Source organism: Labeo rohita, chromosome 7 (assembly GCF_022985175.1).
Source record: "Labeo rohita strain BAU-BD-2019 chromosome 7, IGBB_LRoh.1.0, whole genome shotgun sequence".
In the NCBI taxonomy this organism is placed as follows: domain Eukaryota; kingdom Metazoa; phylum Chordata; class Actinopteri; order Cypriniformes; family Cyprinidae; genus Labeo; species Labeo rohita.
In genome coordinates this window covers 22,363,961-22,386,256 of record NC_066875.1, presented here as the reverse complement: position 1 = coordinate 22,386,256, position 22,296 = coordinate 22,363,961, and the positions used below count along the sequence as shown (strand labels likewise).

Here is a 22,296-nt window from a genome sequence, read left to right as displayed (position 1 = left end):
GCTGTGCCTAACAGGACCAGGGGAATCATTGTGGTGTGGGCCAGGTTGCTAAGTATGTGCAATTTAGGATCATATTCCTAAGGTGTCTTGTTTGGGTTTTTCCTTTCACTTGTTACCAGTTCCCTTCTGCTTCCAGCTGAGATGAACACTAGTGATGGTAAAACACCAATAACTTTTATTTCTTTTCACAGTGCTGATTAATAAAGACTTCTTTTATGCTATGTTACTTGAGCAATACAATGTTATGACCTCAAACACTTTTACCACAGTACATGATTTGTAAACTAATCATTTTGATGTTTGCATAACATTTTTAAATGTATTTTTAAAAAAGTGTCCGATATTTATTTTCCACCAAACATTGCCAAATTCATGCTCTTTCAGTGCCGCTCAATGGACATTTTACTTTAAAAGAGTCAGAAAACATGTCAGAAGCAAGGTAAATACCATTTCACAGAAATGTCGCAACAGGCTTGTTTTTATTTATTTATTAAAAAAAAACGACTCTTTCATAGAGCTGTACATTCAGGTGCTGCTACTTATTACAGCTGAGTTTGTTCTGCAAAAGCTTTCTGACAAATACATCACACGCTAAGTGCTTGTTATGACAAACTGAAGAAACCCTCAGTCTTTCAGCCAATTATAGTAAGCAAAGCACTGAGAGAAACTCACTATAGCCTTCATCCTTACACAACTCTACAAGCTGGTGGTTGAAGATGAAGAAAGGTTAAACTATTAAATGCTATATGCTCTGGGCCATAAATGACTTCTGATGACATATTGAATTTCATTTAGTGCTACACTAGCATCAAATCAACTTTGGGAACTAGAAGGCAGACTCACAGTCAGTTCTCTGAACTCTCTGAATATCAATGATTCTGTACAGTAATGAGAGAACATGAGAAATGGTCTCTCAGCGGGAAGTATTGGAGGTAAGGAACATGGGAGTTTGAATTAACAGACATATCAGCGACTGTCAAGAAATATGGCCTGACTATACTGTAAGCGGATACTCTGTCTGTAAAATCAAATTCAAACTAGGGTTGCGCAAAACAACTTATTTTCAAAATTGACTTGTTGATGGGTTGCCTGAATGACTAGACGACTAATCGACTATATAATTAGGATGATTTCACGTTTACTTGACCCCAATGGAATGCATTTCCTTTACGTAAGATGCGTTCAGAAACAGCTAAATGAAACGCAGTGGATTGGAACAGAATGTTTTTAGACGTTGGGCTTTTTTTTTAAATTGGCATGCTGTCTGAATGTGTATGGGCGTAGTGGTGAGGGGATGAATTTTAAGGCTTTAACTTTTACGAGAAGGTTTTATAAACTGTCTAACAGCTAGCATGCTGTCTAGGACACCACACTGTCAGCATGCTAATTAAAGGAAAGAAAAAAACTTTCTACTAATTGGTTGTAGACTACCCTATTAAGAAAAACAAAAAAAAAACAAAACAAAACAAAAAAAACGCATGTGCTGGTTAGACATGTTTTGAAGCATGGCAGCGGGTTTGAGGTGGTTTAAGCTGGTTGTGAGCTGGTTTAAGCTTGTCACGAGCTGGTCCTAAGCAACTAGCTCCTGCTCAGCACCAGCTCATAACAAACTAGCTCAAACTAGCTGCCATGCTTCAAAACATACCTAACCTGCATATGCTGTTTTTTTCAACAGGGTAGACTAGGGGTTTTTAACTTGTTGATGCAAACCCCCCATTTATGAACACTTTTTTTGAAATATAGAAGCAGCATGTACAAACGTGTACAACATGTATGGACTTGTACAAACACCTACTTATGCAACAAAATAATTTTACAAATATGTGTCAAATAGTATCTGTAAAAGGATTTTTTAAGATGTTCGTTCTTTTAAACACATCTTGCTTTCTTACTTCTCCTAGCATTTTTTTTTCATAACATTAGGGCTGCAACAATTCCTCGATTCAATTTCATTTGTGTCGAGTAATTGGCAAAATAAGTGGCACATTCCACATATTAAACCTATTTAAAAATCATAAAAAAACAAAATGCTATTAAGAATTCACAAACGCTACAATTCAATTAAATATATATATATATATATATTTTACGTTACGTGTTACGTTACGTTAGGTTACGTACGTGTGTTTCAGAGTGGCTTCTTTCACAGTAAATTCTGCTACACAAACTGTGTGTGGAAATGTACATGTGTAGAGCATCTAAAACTCCATCTCTGCATGTTGTTGTGAGTTTGGGTTTATTATAACTTTTATCTGGGAATTAAACATGTGCAATTACATCAGATTTGTAAGGTAAACCATTTATAAACCTACGCGAACATAGGAGAATACATCATTATCTTTATCAATATGCTAACTGTTAATCATGATTTCAAAATAAAAGCTTAAACCCTGTATAAAAGTTTATACATTTTCATGTTTACATATTCAAGAAATTACAATGGCTGCAGCTTTTCTATCATAAAGAAATAGCTAAGTATTAAAGATTATGTGGACATTTGAATTAAATGTAGAGTAAAGTGCAGTAAAGTGTAAAAACAGTCGTCAGGCTGTTTGCACCCTCTGCAGGCATTTGTATAATGCACAGTGTACATTAGCTCTAATGTTTACATTAGGTATTTTATCAGAGTTTAATCAGAGTTGTCAATAGAATAAAATATCTTTGTGATTCCTGACCCATCTTTTCTGAAAGCAGAATGTAACAGTAACATTTTAACTACGCATTTTCACTTATTAATTTGTATTTTTTTTGCACACTGTTCAATATTTCATGGATATACTTGCATCCATCTGATTCCAAACTTTCAAAAACCCCAAGACTAGCCCATTATTTTATTGCTGTGTTTTTCAATCTCTCCATGTGACCACATGTAGAGCTGAAATGAAATGTTTTTATTAGTCATTGCTAAATTCAGTTTGAAAAAAAGTCAAATTTGGACTCAAATCTCTAAAGCTTTGATACAGATGTTTGTCTAGACTTGCAAATGCAAGTAGAAAGAAATCTGCCAGCACATATATCCAATCACAGCCCATTGAGTTTTGCTGTTCCCCAGCTGCAAGACTGCAAATCTTAAGGCATGAGAAGGGTAATTAACAGCCTAGTCGTGAAGCCTGGCAGAGCAAGTTATCCTCATAATTACAGCGAGTAGGACCTCCGATCAGCCGTCTGCTTAAAAAAAAAAAAAAAAAAAATGCTTCAGCGCTCCTTCACATAAACATGAAGACCTGCCAAAAAATAACTGAGGCACACATTTCAAATAGAGGTATCTCTTTAACTAAGCACAGACGCTGTGTGTGAATCTGACAGCTCTGTTGTGTATATGAATGTGTTGCATTTTTATGTAAAATATCTTGTGTGGTAGAGTCCAACCTCTGCGAATCAGAATGAAATTGGGTTTGGGCAAACATGGAGCATGGGTGGACAGATTAGACTTGTTTACAGGGTAAATATGCAGGTCACAGCTGTGTGGAGCCAGTGCCACAGTCTTCATCTTTGCCACACGTGACGAAGCATCCTGCCAGACACTACTGTTATTTGTGGCAGAGATGTTAGACAGAACTGAATTACTCATGTTCAAAGCTGTGTGTTTTCAGGAAATAGTGAATATATTTGAGATGGGCCCAATGTTACTCTCCCTCTCCCTTTGAATTTTCTATGTCTTTGTGAATATTACATAGTTTGTTTCATAATTTATTATTGCTGTCCAATTACAACCGTTTGAAAAACTGTCTGTTCTGAATAGCAATGACCAGCAATGTCCCTGGGACCACAACACAACAAGTGGACATCTTGTACTGTAGCGTAAGAGTCCAAATACGATCAAAGCGGCACAATAAAAAGCAACCTTAAAGGATTTGTCAAGAGACATAACACTCATCTATAGCTCTAGCATCCTAACAACACCGTCTGGGCCTGATTTCCAGCACTTCAAGCCAGACAGGGGGAACAAACTGCATAAATAAGCATCCTCAAACACCATGCATGGCGCCCAACACAGGCAGCACAAAAACCAATAACTGCCATCCAATCTCCTACAGACACGAAGAACAATCAAAGGCCTCTCAGACGCAAACACGTCCAGTGCTTTCGATAGGCTGTTTATGCGAATTCGCGAGAGAAAGTAAATGCGTTTTCTGTGGGGAAAATGGACACAATTCATTTAGCAATCAAAGGACATTGTTTTATTAACATCTCAGAGTTTAAACAGCAGAGAGAAAAAGAGTCAGACGGCGAGGTCACCTTGTCTAACTGCGTGACTCACCTCTATTCACCTCTAACTATACATATTCAGTGAACTGTTGATAAGAAGACATGTTCAAAGTCAAGCCGTGTTCTAGCGACTGTGCTTTTCTGCTTCATGTATGGGAGACAACAGTGGCGTGAAATGAGTGGCTGATGAATGGCTATCCTCTTTTCACAGCTAGTCATCTATTCTGGTTTTTCATTTCTTTTCCAAGCCATTTTTTTGGAGCCTCAAGTGAGGGTGCAGCCCAAGTAATGACTTTGTCCCTGATGCTTCCAACTCGAAGCATCATCAAAACCACCCGGCATTTTCCTCTCGGTGAGGAGGCGATTACAGAAGCATGCCTGGCGCAAACATGCGAATCAGGATTTATACGTCTGTGTCTGTGCGTGTCTCAACAAGAGGTCAAAAAAAAACCACACACACACACAAACTGTGATCGCATTGGTAATATATGTAAAAGTGGAGAGCCGCAGAAGCTTAAGGAAGCATGGGTCAATGGAACGCTGATATTCCTGGCACCACTTCTCTCTCGAGGGTGATGTTTATGGATAAGCTCTTGAATATGTATTCCACAGATTATGAGATGTGCCTCAGAAAGACTGTCCTTTATTTCCCCTGAAAAAGGGCATTGACCCAGCGTTGCGGGCGATCACCTGACTCGAGGCCAAATTAAATCACTCCACTTTCCTTCTTGACTGTCATTTATTTTGAAGAAGAGGCTCCTAGTGCATCGTATTACCTGTGCGAAAACCCGCGATTGAGGGAAATTCAATATGCTTTCAACATGCATTTAGCCTCTGCGGGACCGGTGTCGGATTTGCTATTGTGTATATCTGATAAAAAAGCAATGTTTCTCCCGGTATGCTCATCGAATTATTGCAGTTCCACCTATCTGACCCTAATTTTGTAAATCATTAGGTTTTTATTATTTGTCTATAGTTCCTCACATCAAACTGCAAATGATTTTCTCCACTCTAGTGCTTTCTAATAGGATTTGTGCAGCAGCATATTTGATTGTAGTAATCTATTTACAGAAATCTTTAGAAATGAAGAGAGCTGGAGAACAAGCTGTGAAAATTGTAAATTGCTATTAAATGGGGCTTTGTGCCTGCACAACACTGATGCCCTGTTTGCATAGCCGAGGTGCGTTCTGATAAAATCGTCATTAATAGAAAAGACGGCCATGCAACGAACCTAGTGATACATGGGAGATAAACCAATATTTAGATAGGCCGAGAGATAAGTATAGGACGCTTGAAAGACTGTCTGTCTTCAAGCCAAAATGAGCATTGAAAATGAGATAAGCCTGAAGGTAGTCTGGCACGTTTTTTAATTCCTGAACTTTTCCAGATCATAATTTAGCAGTCAATATAAACCTTGTGATTAATTAGCACTTGAACTTTCCTGTTTGCGGTGTGTTATGGGTGCCACGAGCTAAACGAAAGAAACATCATCTCGCCAAGATAAGGCATCGCCCCGTTCCTTATGATAAGAACGTACTATTTTTCTTCGTTCCTTGGCTGTTGTCATTGGAAAGTGACCTATAGAATGCACTTTTTTTATTTATTTACAGAGTTATTTATTTATTTCGCTCTATTTCTTTCAGCGCTCAAAAGCGGTGAGCAGCTGAATGGTTATCTTGATAAGAGTAGGCCCTGAGCTGCATGCGTTGTGACAGCCTCCAATGAATATCAAGTGACGTGAGTCACAGTCTGCAGCCATTCCGGAGGGGATAAAAAAACCCTTCCATTATAATCGCCGCCTCCTTTTAAACAGCCATTACCTCGAGGCTCAGTAGCCAGAGGTGAGGCAGGGCCGCTGACATACACCCACTGTCGCCCACCAAATTAAAAGAGGCTCCGGACTGTGTTTGTGAATACTAAACGCATCCTGAGATGCCTAATGTGGATCTGATTCGCCCGCTCGGACGGCCTGAAAAGGACGTGATAATAAAACGAGAATGAAATCAATAAGCTTGAATTATCAATACACACAGCTTTAAAAGGCAACAAAAAGGTGGCTGAGAAGGATGCGGGATGGGTTGCTGAGAGGGAGTTTTTTTTTAAAGGACGATCTGGATTCTGTATCTCACCCACTCATGGACGCTCCGTTAATCGCCAGCAGTTGAGCCTCATTCATCAAGGCAGTAGCTCTCAAACTGGGCTCGCACCCCTCACTCACGGGGGAGAGGTAGATGTAACTTCCAATGTGTGCTCCATACTGTGGCTAATGACTAAATCTGTCATTTTCAACATTATAAAGGTTTTGGTTCTTTATGCTTACAGTCGCCATCAAGCTGTGCTACGCTGGATTCAATGGTTTCCGGGACGTTTTGCCCAGAATCCCTCCATCCTTCTTTCTCTCGCTGCCTCTCTCATCTTCAGTTTGGTCTTTCAGTGGCTTTTCCTTACATTCTTTTCCCACGTCTCGTACTTTCCACAATCATTTGCCCAATTATTAAGCAGACTACAATACGGAATAATTCATGAAAATGAATTATTCCAGTGGTTTAATGAAAGTGAGCCCAGATTCGCATACTCTGACTGTATAGACACAGTAATCTTCCATATTACAGTAAAAAATGATAATGAGGGAATATATTACACTGAACACTCATTTTTTGTAACTTAAAACAGTACGTACTATTAGGGAAGCGACGTATAAACTGTATAAACCTTTTTATTGAGAGAAAGCTTCAACAAAAGGGGATACACTACTTTTGATGTTCAAGAACCATTTACTATTCTTCTTATTTTGAAGTATGCTGATTAATATTTTTGTGGAAACCGCAATACTTTTTTTCCCCCTCAGGATTCGTCTCTGCTGATTAAAACGATTAATTTCTTTCAAAAAACATACTAAAACCTAACTTGTGAACAGTAGTGTATGTTGTCTACTACTTTTTTATTAGGGTGATCGCATTACAATTTTAACTTAACTTAAATATTACTAATAAACTAATACAAGTATGTATAAAAGCAGGAAACAATTTACATAGAAGATTTAAAAATAGTGACAAAAACAGCATTTGAAAGTAATAGTTAAAATGAATCATTTATTTGTGAATGATTTAAATGTATTAAAATGAACTGTGAAGAAGAGATGATTTCAGTGAATCAGTTCAACACTACACATGCAACAGGGGACAGAGCTTGTGTGAGTATTGCCTCATCTCATTCATCTGTAAAGCTGCAGGCATAATAAAATATGATGAAAAATGCATTTTAGATTTTTTTTTTTTTTTTTTGGAAAAAGTTCCTTGTTGGTATTTTGAAGAGAGCTGAGCCACTATCACATTACTGAAAAATGTAGTTTGTAGTGTCACTACTTCTAGATTACTTAATAAAGCTAAATACACATTTATGCAGTTTTATTCTCCTCTCTCCCTCATTTCAATACAAAGTCTGCAGCTCTGAAATAAGCTAAAATTGTAGGCCTGCAATTTCCTTTCAAGGGGCGCACAAACCCTGTGCATTTCTCCACAGATTTAAGTGTCTTTTTAAAATTTTATCCCTGGACTCAGTGAGGTGCCACTAGCCAGTCATAATCTGTTATTGTGTGCCTGAAACCATGTGTGATTAATTTCTCTTTTAAATGAACCGTCCAGCCCGGTTTGGCATTGGGGCCATGATGGAGCCGCACTATAAATGGTTTATGTCATGGCTTTTGTCAAGCGCCTTTCCCCCGCAGCCTCGCTCAGTAATTGAAAAGCCACCTCCGACGGAGGGACTGAGCGACTGTGTTTGCTGCATACTGACGACGGAGACCAAGGAGAAAATGGCCCGAGCGGGTCTTACCACCTCAGTGTGAATAGCTACCCAACAGGATTTCCAGGGACACCTGCGCTGACCCATAATGACCCACCGGGCACCCTCCGTCCGAGCAATAATGTTTTCTGTTCAGGCTGGACGGGAGGTGGAATAACTGGACGACGGAATGAATAACAATGTTAATAACGAAGCTCTCGCCGAGCTTTGTGTTAGTATCAGATGTGTTCATTGTGAATCTGATTTAATCTCAGAGGCGACCATATCTGTCAGCGTGGCCTCAACAGGCATGGAAATCGCTCTCTTTTTCATCCCTCTCGCTCTGTTCTTAGCCTCAGGATTTGCTTGGCTTGCATACACAAGGGTTGTGATAAATGATAGCATCTGCCTGCTTTCTTCAGCACCTGCATTTACAAATTCCTTATATAGGTGCTCACTGGGAAAAGGTTGGTACTACGCACATCGCACATTGAAGAAAAAATAAAAGAAAATTTAAGAAAAATAAAATATATATGTAAAAAATCCCTTTACATAACCATCGTACCACTTTTACACATTGCGTGAGCTGTTCACAAGCAGTGAGCTGAGACAGATGGTTATTTTAATGAAGTACTAATTTTTTTGTTTACTACTCACACGTGACACTTGTGGTGATATTAGCGTCTGTCGTCTCCCTAAATACATACAATAATACATGAACAACACCTTCAGAACCGCTCTAAGAGTCACTTTGTGAGCATGTTACCATTTAATTTGAGTAAAACTACACAGAAATTTAAAGGTACTCACAGCAACCCGTCAAAATAAAAGTTCGGTTTAAACTCAAGACATTGTGGCAGGAATACATTACTATTGTTCAGCAGAATGTACTACTACTAAAATTATTAAACCTTATTTTTAAGTAATAATCATATATTTCTTCAATATTTTAATTGTAATAGTAAATCCTCTTTATTTGCCCAAAAAAATAACATTTAATTTTAATTTTCATTAATCAAAAGAAAAAAAAAAACAGAATTCTGAGAAAAATGAACATTTCACAAGGCTATTGTAAGAATAAATTAAATTAGTTTTTATGCATTTAAATAATGTGACATGCTAGAACAGAATTTGGTAACAATAAAACATAAGGTGGGCAAAAATAAAACATTTCAAAGGGCCCTAAACACGTAATTTTTGTTAAACCTTTAATAAACTGATGTTAAATTGTTTAAGTTTCATGATTTTAATTAATTAGACATGCATTTTGATTAATAAAATTTAATTGAACCATTAAAAAGAGTCCAGAAAATTTTAAATGGAAAAAAAAAAGGATCCAGAAAATTTAAACGGAATTTGGGGAAAAAAATAAAACGGATTTCACAGGGCCCTATACTACTTATACTACTGCATATATCATTAAGTCATTAAGATTTTTTGACGTTTTTGAAAAAAATGTCACAATGATTAGAAATCATTTTAATATCTAATATGGTATGATGACAAATTTTGAAATCAAAGTTGAAATGCATTTTTCTGGAAACAGTGATACATTTTTGTCATGATTTACTTAAATAAATAATGTAAATAAATGGTTTTACTGTAACGTTTGAACAATTACATGGTTTTTTGCTGAATGAAAGTATTAAAATCCTTTTAAAAATCACTGATCCAAACTTTTGAACAGTATACTACTAATAATACTACTATTAATAATAATAACTTTACATATCTAAAAAAATGTTATAAATTATTTTGGATGAGTAGAATAAACTCAAATAAAAGATACACTAAAATGTCTTAAGATAAGATCTAAATAAATTATGAACACAGCAACATTTAAAAATCTTATTTTAGAAGTTAACCATCTGGGTTGCATCAGGACAGATTAGTGTTTACACTGCAAAAAGGATGTGGTCTATCCTCCGCATGGAGTGATTAAATCACAAAACCTTTTGGACTGTGTTTATCATTTACACAACACCACTTCTGACCATCTCAGTCTGCTCTTAAAACCAGTTCTAAACATTTTTTGTGAAGTTGCTTTAAAACCGCACACATTGTTTTAAACGCTACACAAACAATGCTTGACGTGACCTCAAAGTCAGGCCAGAGAAAACAAAAAACAAGAGTAACTGTTTTCTCTATCCATCCCCCACTTCCAGTGATGATATGTGGTACCCCAAATAACCCTCAGAAGCAGAGAAACACCTTCAAGTTACGAAGTTATAGAATTGTCAGCTTTCATGCCACTCAGAATCTTCTATTTCCATTGCTACAATGCCGCTCGGAGCAGCGTGTGTGCATGTGGTGACGCACATACCTCTATTCTGCGTTAAGACACTTCTGAGAAACAATGCACACTGGCTCACCCTGAACTGTCCACATATAAAAAAAACACAGCAGAGATTTTCACTGAAAGCAAAGAAAATTCTTCAGCTCTTAAATTTCAGCAGTAACTGTTCTGCTCAAAGCTTGGATTTGAGAAACAGCATTGAGAAATAAAGTAACTCAGAGTCGAATTGCTTTAATACGTATATGTACGGTATGTAACAAGTGACATAACGTCAAGGAGCGTATGATGCAATTCATAAGCAATGGTTTTATACTCTCTAGGCAGCACATTCAGTGCTTTAGCACTTTCATACACACATTCTCGACTGTTACCAAGGAGAGCTATTGAAACACAGACAGCTGTCAGGTCAACAATAACACAAGTGGGCATCAAAGTAAAGATGGTTTGCTGTGGGGTAAGAGGAGCACACAGAAGGTGAACGGGCGAATGGCAAAAGAAGAAAGGGACTGTGCGGAAGCGAACAGGTCTTTCCGGCATAAAATGAAAGACAGTGTTTTACATGACAGTTGAAGGAAGTCCAGCTTGTTTGCTCTTCGTGGGAGTGGCGGCCTGATTTGTATGGATGGTGGTCTTTAGTTTAGGGCCCCCATACACCACACTGTCCTGGTCTCTCAGCAGGGGCCGGGCTTCTCTATTACAAGCCGGTTCGGTTTTTACGACGCCAGCCTAACTGTCATGTTAATGAACGCCTTGCTGGCCTTCACGAGCCCTGTGTCCTTGTGGAAGTGACAAGCAGTGTACAGCCCTTTACCGTTCTCACTGAAAAGGCCATTACATCCTTCTCCTCCAACAGTTGTAGTGCTAATGTTTAACAGCCTAATTAGAAAGGGAAGCGGCTGCTTTTCTTAAAAGACTGTCCACCCATGGGCCACCCACAATGTCAGGCAGCTGGAAATAATTTCTGCCTTACTGTAACCTATAAAGCCCAGCAAACAGGGGTCAACAGGATGTGGACACCCCTGCATTAAATTATAACAATTAAAACCTCAGGCTGGACGAGTCCCTGAGGCCCCAAACTATTTACTACAGAGCTTGTCTGTGACAGAAAGAGGTCTAAAACGAGCTTTCCTGACACAACAGAATTTACAGAGGTGTGAAATTAAGTGCAATTTGGCATTGCAGTGATCCAGCCAAACCTAAAATGCCTGCTTAATGCGAGAGTGAAGAATGATTCAGAGAGGATATATAAGCAATGGAAAAGCTGTTGCATCAAAGACAAACAGCCCCGAAAATGGAATGACAATGTCTGCGCCACAGAGGCAGCACTGCAACGCTGGCAGATTCCTGAGGGTGCTGGATCCAAGAGTGTGAATGAGTTTACTGATGCAAACCCTCATTGACAGGCACTAAACAAAAATAGGCCGCTAGATAGAGGGAGACAAATGCTGCTTTCTGGTGCCGGTCTTTTTGTTCTTTTTTTTTTTTTTTTTACATTTTCCTCTTTTCTTTGAAATTTATAATATATTTGATTTCATTTCATACTTTGTTTTGGTTAATTAAGTACATTAAAGGAGTCACTTCCAGAACAACAACTTACAGATAATGTACTCACCCACTTGTCATCCAAGATGTTCATGTCTTTCTTTCTTCAGTCGTAAATAAATTTTTGTTTTTTGAGGAAAACATTTCAGGATTTTTCTCCATATAATGGACTGATATGGTGCCCTGATTTTGAACTTCCAAAATGCAGTTTAAATGCAGCTTCAAACGATCCCAGATGCGGTTGTAAATGATTCCAGCCAAGGAAGAAGGGTCTTATCTAGCAAAACGATTGGTTATTTTCAGAAAAATAATACAATTTATATATTTTTAATGTCAAATGCTTATCTTGTCTTGCTCTGCCTGAACTCCGGTTTATTACAGTTAGGATATGTTGAAAACATCCCATCTCATGTTTTCCCTCAATTTCAAAATATATCGCTGCTTTACCTTTTTTGTTGAGGGTGTTTGATTTTCTTTGCATGTTCAATTTGGAAAGACTGGGTCAGTACTTCTGCAGCGATGTAGGACGATCAGAGTTTTTCGACATACCCTAACTGTCTTGAGCCAGAATACACAGAGTTCAGGGAGAACAAGACAAGACAAGCGCTTGAGATTAAAAAGTATTTAAATTTTATTCTGTATTACTTACTATTGGAGAACGCGTGATGGTCATCTTAGATCACGTGTGCCTTGATAACCAGATTATAGCTTTGATACCATTGGATTGGAAATCTTGCGTTTTCTTGAATGTTCATTACAGTTTCTTTATGTATATCTAAACTTAGAATATGTATTTCCTTTATTGAGTATATCTGTGCATGATGTCATGTAGAAAAAAGTAATTTCTAGCATTGATTTAGCAGAAAATAAATGGGGAATCTGTACTTCAAACAAGCTTAAAGTCCAAAATTATTAAATAAATGTGTCACTGAAAACTTGCATATAAGTGACTGTACAAAAAAAGAAAAAAAAATCCTAACCCTAACCCTAGAACTGATTTAATAACATTATGTAAATGTTTTCAAAAATGGCTATAACCCTTGGCCACTTGTGAAAACTTTGAGGCTGGTTGAGGTTAGACGGTGGTCAGTTTTGTAGCATCTGCCTCCTGGTCTCTAAGATCTCGCCGGCAAGGCTGAAGACTGAATCCGCCATTGTGGCTGCCTGATAAAGAGATTAGGGCACTGTGAAAGGAGGCGGGACAGCATCGCCGTGCATCTGAGATGCTTAGCTGAAAGGCCCATTGTAGGCCCAGTACACATCCTGCCTTCCCAGAGTACTTGACAACCAAAACAGCCAACAACAGAATTCCTGTGTCAAACAAAACGCTCCTTGTCTACCCAAAGGTTTATCTGCCTCATTTACAAGTGTATGCCTTTGTGACCAAACTGCTTCCCATTAACCCAGGCACTAGAAGTAGAACTAAATAAATTATTCACTCATTCCATGCTATTTTTGTTGATCTCAGGGTTAAAAACGAAAATGACACAAATAACATTTCAAGAGATTAGACTGACTGAATGCCCCTCTCTTTAAAGCATCAATAGCAAGGAAAACCGGGATCCGAGAACATGTGCCGGGGCTGTCCCACTACTCTTGTGAGTGTTTTTTTTCTTTTTTGCCTAAAAATTTAATTAGCATATCAAGTCAAAAGAATTTATACATTATAGAACACCAGATGTTCCAATCTCATACACATTTCTTACTTTCTCTTTCTTTCTTTCTTTCTTTTATTAAAAAAAAAATATTATTCATCCTTATTGACTTAGTTCCAATTTCCCTCCGAGGAAATGAGCTCTTCAGATAGTTAAATTTAGCTAAATACATGCAATCAATCATGCATCTTGCCCTATTATAATTCCCTGAAAAACTAAGAGGTATAATGGAGAAAATAATATCATTTACATATCTTTTCAAGTCCTCAAAATCCTGGCAGAGAAAGGGCCACATCATAGCCTGGATCTGGGGCCCTGCGATTGGCTAAAGTAAACAAAATTACTGATTAGAAACCCCTGGGATTATTTTTGCATCATAATTCATTCGAGACAGATTTCCATCCAAAAGTTAATATGAGACCTTGGAGATCGCGGATAGACGGCTATGAATGCCAAGGACTACAGAAGGTTATCAGTGCTGTACTTGTTAAAGTCCCGGTAGTGCAAGCTCAATTTATTCTACTTATTATGTATAAACACAAAAATTGGAAGCCTTTATCCATACCCCATGCCTGAAATATTGGCCCACCAGGTTATTCAACAAATTCTTTTATCTTCCACATCATCTGTTCCATAAACCTAGTTTTCTCTCACCGTTTGGGAGTCGCTGTTACCCGCAGCCTTTTCCCCTGTTCTTTTGGTAACTGAGTTGTAATTGGCCTGCTTGTTATTCACTGTTGACAAAGCCCCAGTGCTGCTAGATTTGGAGCTCTTGTTTTCTCTAAGTGAACCAGCCAAACGCTAGCATTGTGGCCAGGTCTTTAGAGAAGGCTGCCCATCAGATGGTCAGTGGAATGGAACATCGCCTGATTCTTCACACACCATTTTGTCAGCTTAGGGATTAAAAGGGATGAATATTTTATCAAGGCCACCAAAATGGCCAGGACCGCACAAAACTGAGGCGCTAAGTCTGGGAGGTGATGATTTACGTCTTTCTCCTGCCTCTGCCAAAAGAAACGACCGTGTTCTCTGAGAACCGAAAAAAGATATATATACAAAACAAACAAAAAGCTCTGTTGAAAAGAAACATCCTGTGCGGCCATCCGCATCCATACACGTCGCACGTGTCAAATTCGTTTTGTTTTGGCGGATTTTCTCCGTCTTTCATCAGATAAGGAAAAAAAGTGGTAGTAGAGGGGAGATGAGTGACAGAAAAAAGGCTGATGAGGTGGTAATATAACATGGAAAAAGCTCAGGTTATGGCTGAGTGGAGGCCAGGGCTCTGAGATGAATTCTGACGAAGGCTGGCGGAGATAGAGGGAGCAAAAGAGTGGGCAGTGATGAAGAGAAATAAGAGATGACTGACTGAGATAGACGGGGGAAAGTTCAGACTCTTTTCTCGCAGCCGTCTGACATTTACAGGGCCCGTTTGGAGGAAAGAAGCTGGAGGAAGCTCTTGACCTCCACTTCATTACAAGCCCAAAAGACCCTCCACCACATTAAATATTGAGAACAGGTGAGGCAGCAGCTCTGAGGAAACACAACAGAGTAAAAGGACAGCAAGCAATGAGAGATGCACTGAACTGTGAGAACAGCAACGCACTTTTCCTCCCTCTCACTCTCTTTCTCTCTCTCCTGCAAACTTAAAATCCAATTTCATGCCTCATGTCTTAAAGTGAGCTAATTTTAAGAGATTTCCCTTTCACTATTTTGTTTCTGCATATCAACAATCTGCAGCAATATTCATTACCATTAAATAGGAAACAATAAGCTACTTGAACATTGCTGTGAAAACTCGCGTGATGGCGTAGCGCTTGCAAACCGCGAGAGACAACTAGCTAAGAGACAAATACCGAGCATTAGCCGCTGTCATCATGACTGGCATCCTCTGTCTTTTTCCTTTTGTTCTGGTAATTTCTGGAATGGGGAGGCAGTAAATAAATATTTAAAGACAGAACAATGTAGCCATTTACGCACCTCACGCATTCAGAGACACGTCGAGCGGAATTACAACGATCAGGGTATGAGTCAAGGTGTGTTCTTCCCTATTGTTTCATTACGTTCGAAGACTTAATTAGACGAGAGAACAACGAGTATACATTGCAGGGAAAGTTTAATTGCACCAAATCGTACATCGCCAATAGCACAGTGAAGGATAAAAGGAAGAGAGTCTGAGTAAGTATTAGCGTATTATGCAAATGCATCACCATATGCCACCAGATAATGAACCCAGAGCACTTAACGCTCTGATTGCGGGCTATGGGTGATCTGTAAATTAAAAGATGTTAGTTCACTTTCAGAAGGAACAGGAGGGGGTATTTGTGATCCATTTGTGCCGGTGTGCTCCTTCTGATTGGTCTACGAGGAACGCAGCCCGTGCTCATTGTCTTCAGCGTCTTGAATATTAGTGTTATTGTGCACTGTGGCTACGCTGAGCTTAAACAGGGGAAACCCAACAATTAGCTTTATTGCAGATGCAAAGAAGGAGTAATGGAGCGTGTCATTGCAGATCAGTTCATCCTCCCACCCCTTTCTCACTTCAAAAAGGAGTTGCAAACCTGTGAAAACCCTCAGTAACACTATCCAGATGGCTGGTATCTGGATTCACAAATAAGCTGGGACTTGTTTACTTACAGGAATTCATGGAACGCCAGGAACTAATGCATAGAAAACCATATTCACGCAACCACATGTTGTCGCCCCTATGTGTTTGCGGTATGCGTAGAGTATTTTAAAATATTCCTGCGCTTTCTGTATCTGACCCATCACGTCTGTTTTATCAGTGGTATTACGACTGGAATTCAAAATGAGAGGAAAGAGGGGGAGGCACTCCTGTCATAGGACACATTATCGAAGAAAAGGTTATGTGTCTCATGTCTAATTGCGTTGTGTGGAAATGGGTTCAGGATAATGCTATCTGCTATTTTGCGACCAAGCAAGCCTGAGAGAAGAATCAGGCCTATTACTGGCCATACACCTAAGACACATCACTTATGAACAGTGCTTTCTTTCTAAAGGTCAGCTCTGTGAGAACGCAGCAAGATTTGGTATTTTGGATTAATTTCAATAAAATTAGTTCAAGATGTATTTTAATGACTGGGCCTATAGAACAAAATATCACTAGCAAAATGAGCCTGTTTAAATGTTAGTCAGTAGAATTTTATTATGTAAAATCTAGTTTTATAACAAAGATAAGACTGAATACATTAGGAAAAATTAGCAATGGAAGCAATGAAAAAACACATTCAAACCTCACAGATAATGCCGGTCCTAAATGTGACCCTGGACCAGTCATAAGGGTAATTTTTTAATCTGAAAACTGGATAAATAAGTTTTTCATTGATGTATGGTTTGTTAGGATAGGACAATATTTGGCTGAGATACAACTATTTGAAAATCTGGAATCTGAGGGTGTAAAAAAAATCTAAATATTGAGAAAATCACCTTTAAAGTTGTCCAAATAAAGTTCTTAGCAATGCATATTACTAATCAAAAATTAAGTTTTGATATATTTATGGTAGGCAATTTACAAAATATCTTCATGGAACATGATCTTTACCTAATATCCTAATGATATTTGGCATTAAAAATAAAAAATAAAAAAATCATTTTCACCCATACAATGCATTTTTGGCTATTGCTACAAATATACCTGTGCTACTTGTGGTCCAGGGTCACTAATGTACTAGCTTATAATTAGCAATGCCATTTATTTGAGGTAATACCACAAATATATCAAAATAAAATATATCCATATCCTTCATAGCGCCGCTTTATATTAGGTGGCCTTAACTACTTCCATTTAAATTAATAATTTGATACAATGCACTTATTGTGTACACGCATACAGTATTTTTACATTGTAATTGTAGTTAAAAAAAAACCTGACCCATCCGTTACAACTTAACCCACCCTTAAACCTACCCATACCACCAAACCCTTTCCCTAACCGTATCCGTATCCCTCCTCAAAAGCAAGCAAATAATGTCTCTTTTTATTGTTTAATCATTTCATAAATGCATTACATTTTGCTGCATTTTAAACCAGGGATATACAAGCAGGCAGGAGAACACCAGTGCACCTGAAGCATTTTAAAATATATGCTGTATTTTATCTATGTATAGTCATCCATAAAAGAATACAACATTGAAAGAAGGGTGAGTTACATCATGGTCTTCAAAGGAAAAGGTTAAAAAAAAAGCAGTATGATGATATAGTGCTAGATCAAAGAGCGGTCTTGACATCAGAAAAAAAGTATTTCCAAACTGCTTTGACAAAATCTACTTGGCCTGTCACACTCCAGGCCATCCAGAGCAAATGAAGAATATTAACAGTGAAGGCTAGTAAAACCAGCACGCCATACTGTTGGCAGCGAATTCACATGTTTTCCTTCATAATCCAGTGCATTTTCAGAACAGCAGGCTTCAGATTGCCAACATTTCAATGTGAGATCACATATCACACCAAATCTCATCAAACAACAAACTGTACAAACACCAAACTGCAACTGGAACGTTGTGGCCGATCATCTTACGCTGTTCTATCAATTCATCCTCATGTACCTCGGTATCACTAAGAAGATCCTCTCAGGTGTTGTTCATTAGGCGTTCTTTCCACAATCTCAACATCTCCCTACAGTATTAGTCGTGAGATCATGAATGATGAGTAATGTTTGTCACTGGACCGCCTTGTAAAGCAAGGCATTAAAAGAATGAAAGGAAGAAAAGAAAATCACCCCCTGCTCTAAAAGTTAGCATATAAAAGGGTGTATGATTTTCTGCTTTGCTAATTGCTCCTCATAAGGGTGAATGGATGTATTCCACGCACCCACGCAGTGATTAGTACAACCACGTTCAGCATGAAGGCTGCTTTGTATAAATGAAGCTATAATTCTCCACTGTGTCAAATACTCTATTAATAATTCTTTGAGGGGAATTTTTAAAAAACGAATGCATCCAATTTATGCTCCTGTTGCAACATTTCATCCACCATACTTCAGAGTGGTAATTGTAGACTCTTTGTATGTATACTTAAAGATGCAGGCTGTCATATAAGCTTGATACCAGATCAAACGAAGCACTTTAATAAATCACCAGAAAGGTAAATACTAGAAAGTGTGGGGTTCTCACATAGAGCCATGCTACCAGTCAGGAAATAGTATTTATGTGTTCCAAGGTCACTAACAGATGGCATGAGATTCCTGCACTGGAGACAGTTGGCACGAATAACTTGGCCCTGTCCAAGTGCCGGTACAATCATCATTATTCTGCGCCTGAGTAGAAACCACCACAATGAGACCATACTGCCGTGGAGGCTGCCAGCTGATTCAGAAAGATTTTCTTCATGCATCACCGTGACTGGATTTACCTAGGCGTGCAAATTAATTTACCTTTTTTTCAGCAAAGCCAAATGATGTGCAAAAGCAATGTTTGTCTGATCTTAACTTCGCTTTTGCCTTTCAAAAGACTTGCTTTAATAAAACCTCAAATGAAATGCTCCCTCGTAGAATACAAACTGATCAGAGGAGCTCAGGTATTCATTTCTTAATTGAAAATTAAACTCTGCATAGAGGTCTCTCTGCCTTGTTTGGATGTGGCTGGTGGTGAAAAAAAAAAAAAAAAAAAAAAAGATTCTCTTTGAGAAGCTTCACCAGTCACCGTAACAAATGCCTTTATTTGTTGAAAATGACTGAGTCTCTTCCTCTATCGACCCACAGTGATGTGGGACTGGAGCAGCGCAGCACCCAACACAATGCAAGAGCAAGATACCGGGGCTTCATTTTTTCTCCCTGCACACAACTCCAAGGTGGTAATGTGACACCAAAGGTAACAGAAGCCACTGACTAGAAAGATGTTAATCCTGACAAAGTGCCACAGCATTAGCCAGAGCCTCTGCTAGATTGAATTCTGCATCCCTGGGGAGCATGAGCAACACAGACGGTGGCGCTCAATCTTTTTGAGTGGCCCTCCGAGACAAAACTGTGGTAAGCAAACTGGGCCAGGGCTAAAAAGAACAACAGCACCCTCTATTGAATGCATGTGAGTGTACATGGTGTTCTTCAATTATTATTATTATTAATATTAATAATACTAACACATTTATCCGCACATTTGCCTTATTTCAAATAGTTATTTTATTTATTTACTTTTTAACTCTTATTTTAAATGCATTAGTATTGGATGCTGAGCTAACTGGATTTATTTAACTATTTATTGATTTATTTTATTTTTGATTAAATATGTGTATATTTTAGATATGTCTTGTTAAGCCTATATTTGAGATATTACTGCCACAAAGTAACATCTTATTATCTTTTAGCTACTGCATTACACTGAGTCTGACAACTAAGTAGTACTTAAAAAAAAAAAAAAAAAAAACATTTTAATGTCATAATACGCTAATACTAAACAATGTAACTAAAAAATATGATTTTCAAAAATATAAAAATAAATACAAATCATTTTCAAAAAGTAAAATAATAATTACAAACAAACCTAATTTAGAAATGCAACATTCACGGTTTATGGCCTTTTCTTAACAGCTAATGGCCTTTTCCAAACGCACTAATTCAGTTCACTAAATCACTCACTGTCTTACCGAGGAAATACAGAGCTGATATTGTTCATAAAAGATTTGTGTAATGATTCATGGTGTGATTCTCACAGTGGGGGGTATATGACTGTTTTTATGCCCGGGGTTGTGCTCTCTCACCACCCGCACGACTCCTTCATTCCCCACCGTGAATGCTGAGGCGTTTGTGGATTCACTCCAGCGACAGGCGACTCGCATTCCCTTCTACAAACCAGAAACTCGTGATGGGGGAAAACCCCATTACTTGTATCCAAATAATAATAATAAAAAAATCGCTTTAACGTTTTGTTGGATAAATTCATAAGTGAGGAACAGGGGACACCATTCCTGCGCTGTGCGCCAGATGGAATCCTTATTACGGATATTAGGCTATATTAAAGCTGCATGGAAAGTTCTATGCAACACTGTCGATGATTGACAGTCCCAAATATTACCAAAGTCGCAAAAAATAAATCAGTTAATCTGATAAGCTAATAATAACGTCGTATAACCATTAAAATAAAACTGCAGCGAATTTCTTCACTATATAGCCTATATTTTACTAAACTTGAATTCATGACCCTCTTTTCTTTTTTTTTTTTCTCCTCAGGCTCAGGCTCAGTGGAACGCAATGCATCTCCACCACGTCGTGCTCACGATCGTGAAGAGCAGCTCAAAACTAAAAGTTGAGCTCACTCACTGAGCCATGAGCAAGAGCTCCATGGTCCAGTAAACTGTCCACGAAAGCAAATCGCTCCTGTGAATGTCATCTGAGGCGCTCTAAGAGCGCATGGTTTACAATAGGTGTGCAGTCACCGCAAGAGAGCTGTCTGCTGAGGTATGGAGAAAACCTTTGGTGAGAACGGCTGACCTGTCCTCTCCATTCCTCAGAAGACAGCTTTTTGCAGTCCAGCGTTCATATGATGCGCATTTCAGTCGTAAACAGCAACAGCACTTCCTACCTTTGAACACTTTCAGAGACGACACCGGTTGTCCAGTGATGGTCCCAACAGCGGCTAAACGCTGCCACTTCTTCTCTCTGACCAACAATCAACATCCAACAAGAGCAGTCTGTGTATTAGCACTCCAGACGCAGGGTCCTCCTTGCCAAAGTCCTCTCCCAGAAATGAAGCAAAACATAAAAACCCGCTTGGTTTATTTTATTTATTTTTCTCTCTTCCTTCTTCAAGTAAGTACCGAAGGCAACTGTTAAATGAAGATTGGTGGAATCAAACTGAGGTATGTCCACGATCAGTCAGGTGCAGCTGCTCTGCGCGCACGTTCGCTCTGCTCCTCCAACAGTCGGAATGATGATGACCGGTGCGATGTAACGCAAGCAGGATGTGTGTCTTACCGCCGGTGACTGTGTCGAGTCAACCCTCCTTCTCTCCCTGCGTTTCCAGATGGAAGCAGTTTCTCATCTGTCCTGTCGTGCGGTCCCATCTGAAGCGAGCGGCCAACGCAACTGTTAAACCGGCCTCTAAAATCCTCCTCCAATCAAAACAGGCGGATGAAAGCTGAGCCCCCACTGGGGAATGAAAAACCCGCTCGTCTCAATAAAATAAAAGAATATAGAAACTGTAAAAAGTGACACATTTCACATTGAGAAATCAAGCTAATAAAACGAATAAAGATTGTTTAATACACAATGACTCTTTTAATCTCGCACTCTTCTCTGTGTAGTTTATTTAGTTGACATGATTGCGAGGACCGAGAGGACTGTTGTAACATTTTTTTTTTCTTTGTCTATCTTTAATACAGTATTTCCGTATTTATCGGACACAGCTTATTGTGTTGTGAGTGGATTTATTTTGTTGATCAATTTCACTTTTTTATTTGTAAAATTCACTTAATGTCCTCCATTTTCATTCAGGATGTAAGTAAACAAATAATAAACATTTTATCTTTAAATGTCAGTAACATAGAGGCCTAGATGAAATCCTTTAGAAGTTACCAGATTATAAGAAAATAAATATAGTTGTGACTTCTGATTAGCCAATACAAAGCTGTTCTATGATGCAAAATATTGTAACAAAAACATATCATTTATATATTGCAAAACATCAAAACCAGTCATAAGGTTTTTGAAATTGAGATTTATACATTATCTGAAAGCTGAATAAATAAAATGTCCATTGATGTATGGTTTTTTAGGATAGGACAATATTTGACAGAGATTCAACTTTGAAAAATCTGGATCCTGGGGGTGCAAAAAAAAAAAAAAAAAAAAAAGAACAAATG

General features: G+C 38.4%; 1 protein-coding gene across 1 annotated transcript in view; it reads right to left on the bottom strand.

Annotated features, from left to right (window-relative positions):
- The window catches only part of cdh11 (cadherin 11, type 2, OB-cadherin (osteoblast)), a 56,807-nt gene extending 35,287 nt beyond the window's left edge, over positions 1 to 21,520 (bottom strand). The window contains exon 1 of the mRNA XM_051114591.1: positions 21,018 to 21,520. The gene's annotated coding sequence lies outside the window, so the exon portion shown is untranslated. The remainder of the gene's footprint in view (positions 1 to 21,017) is intronic.
- Positions 21,521 to 22,296: the final 776 nt, after the last annotated feature.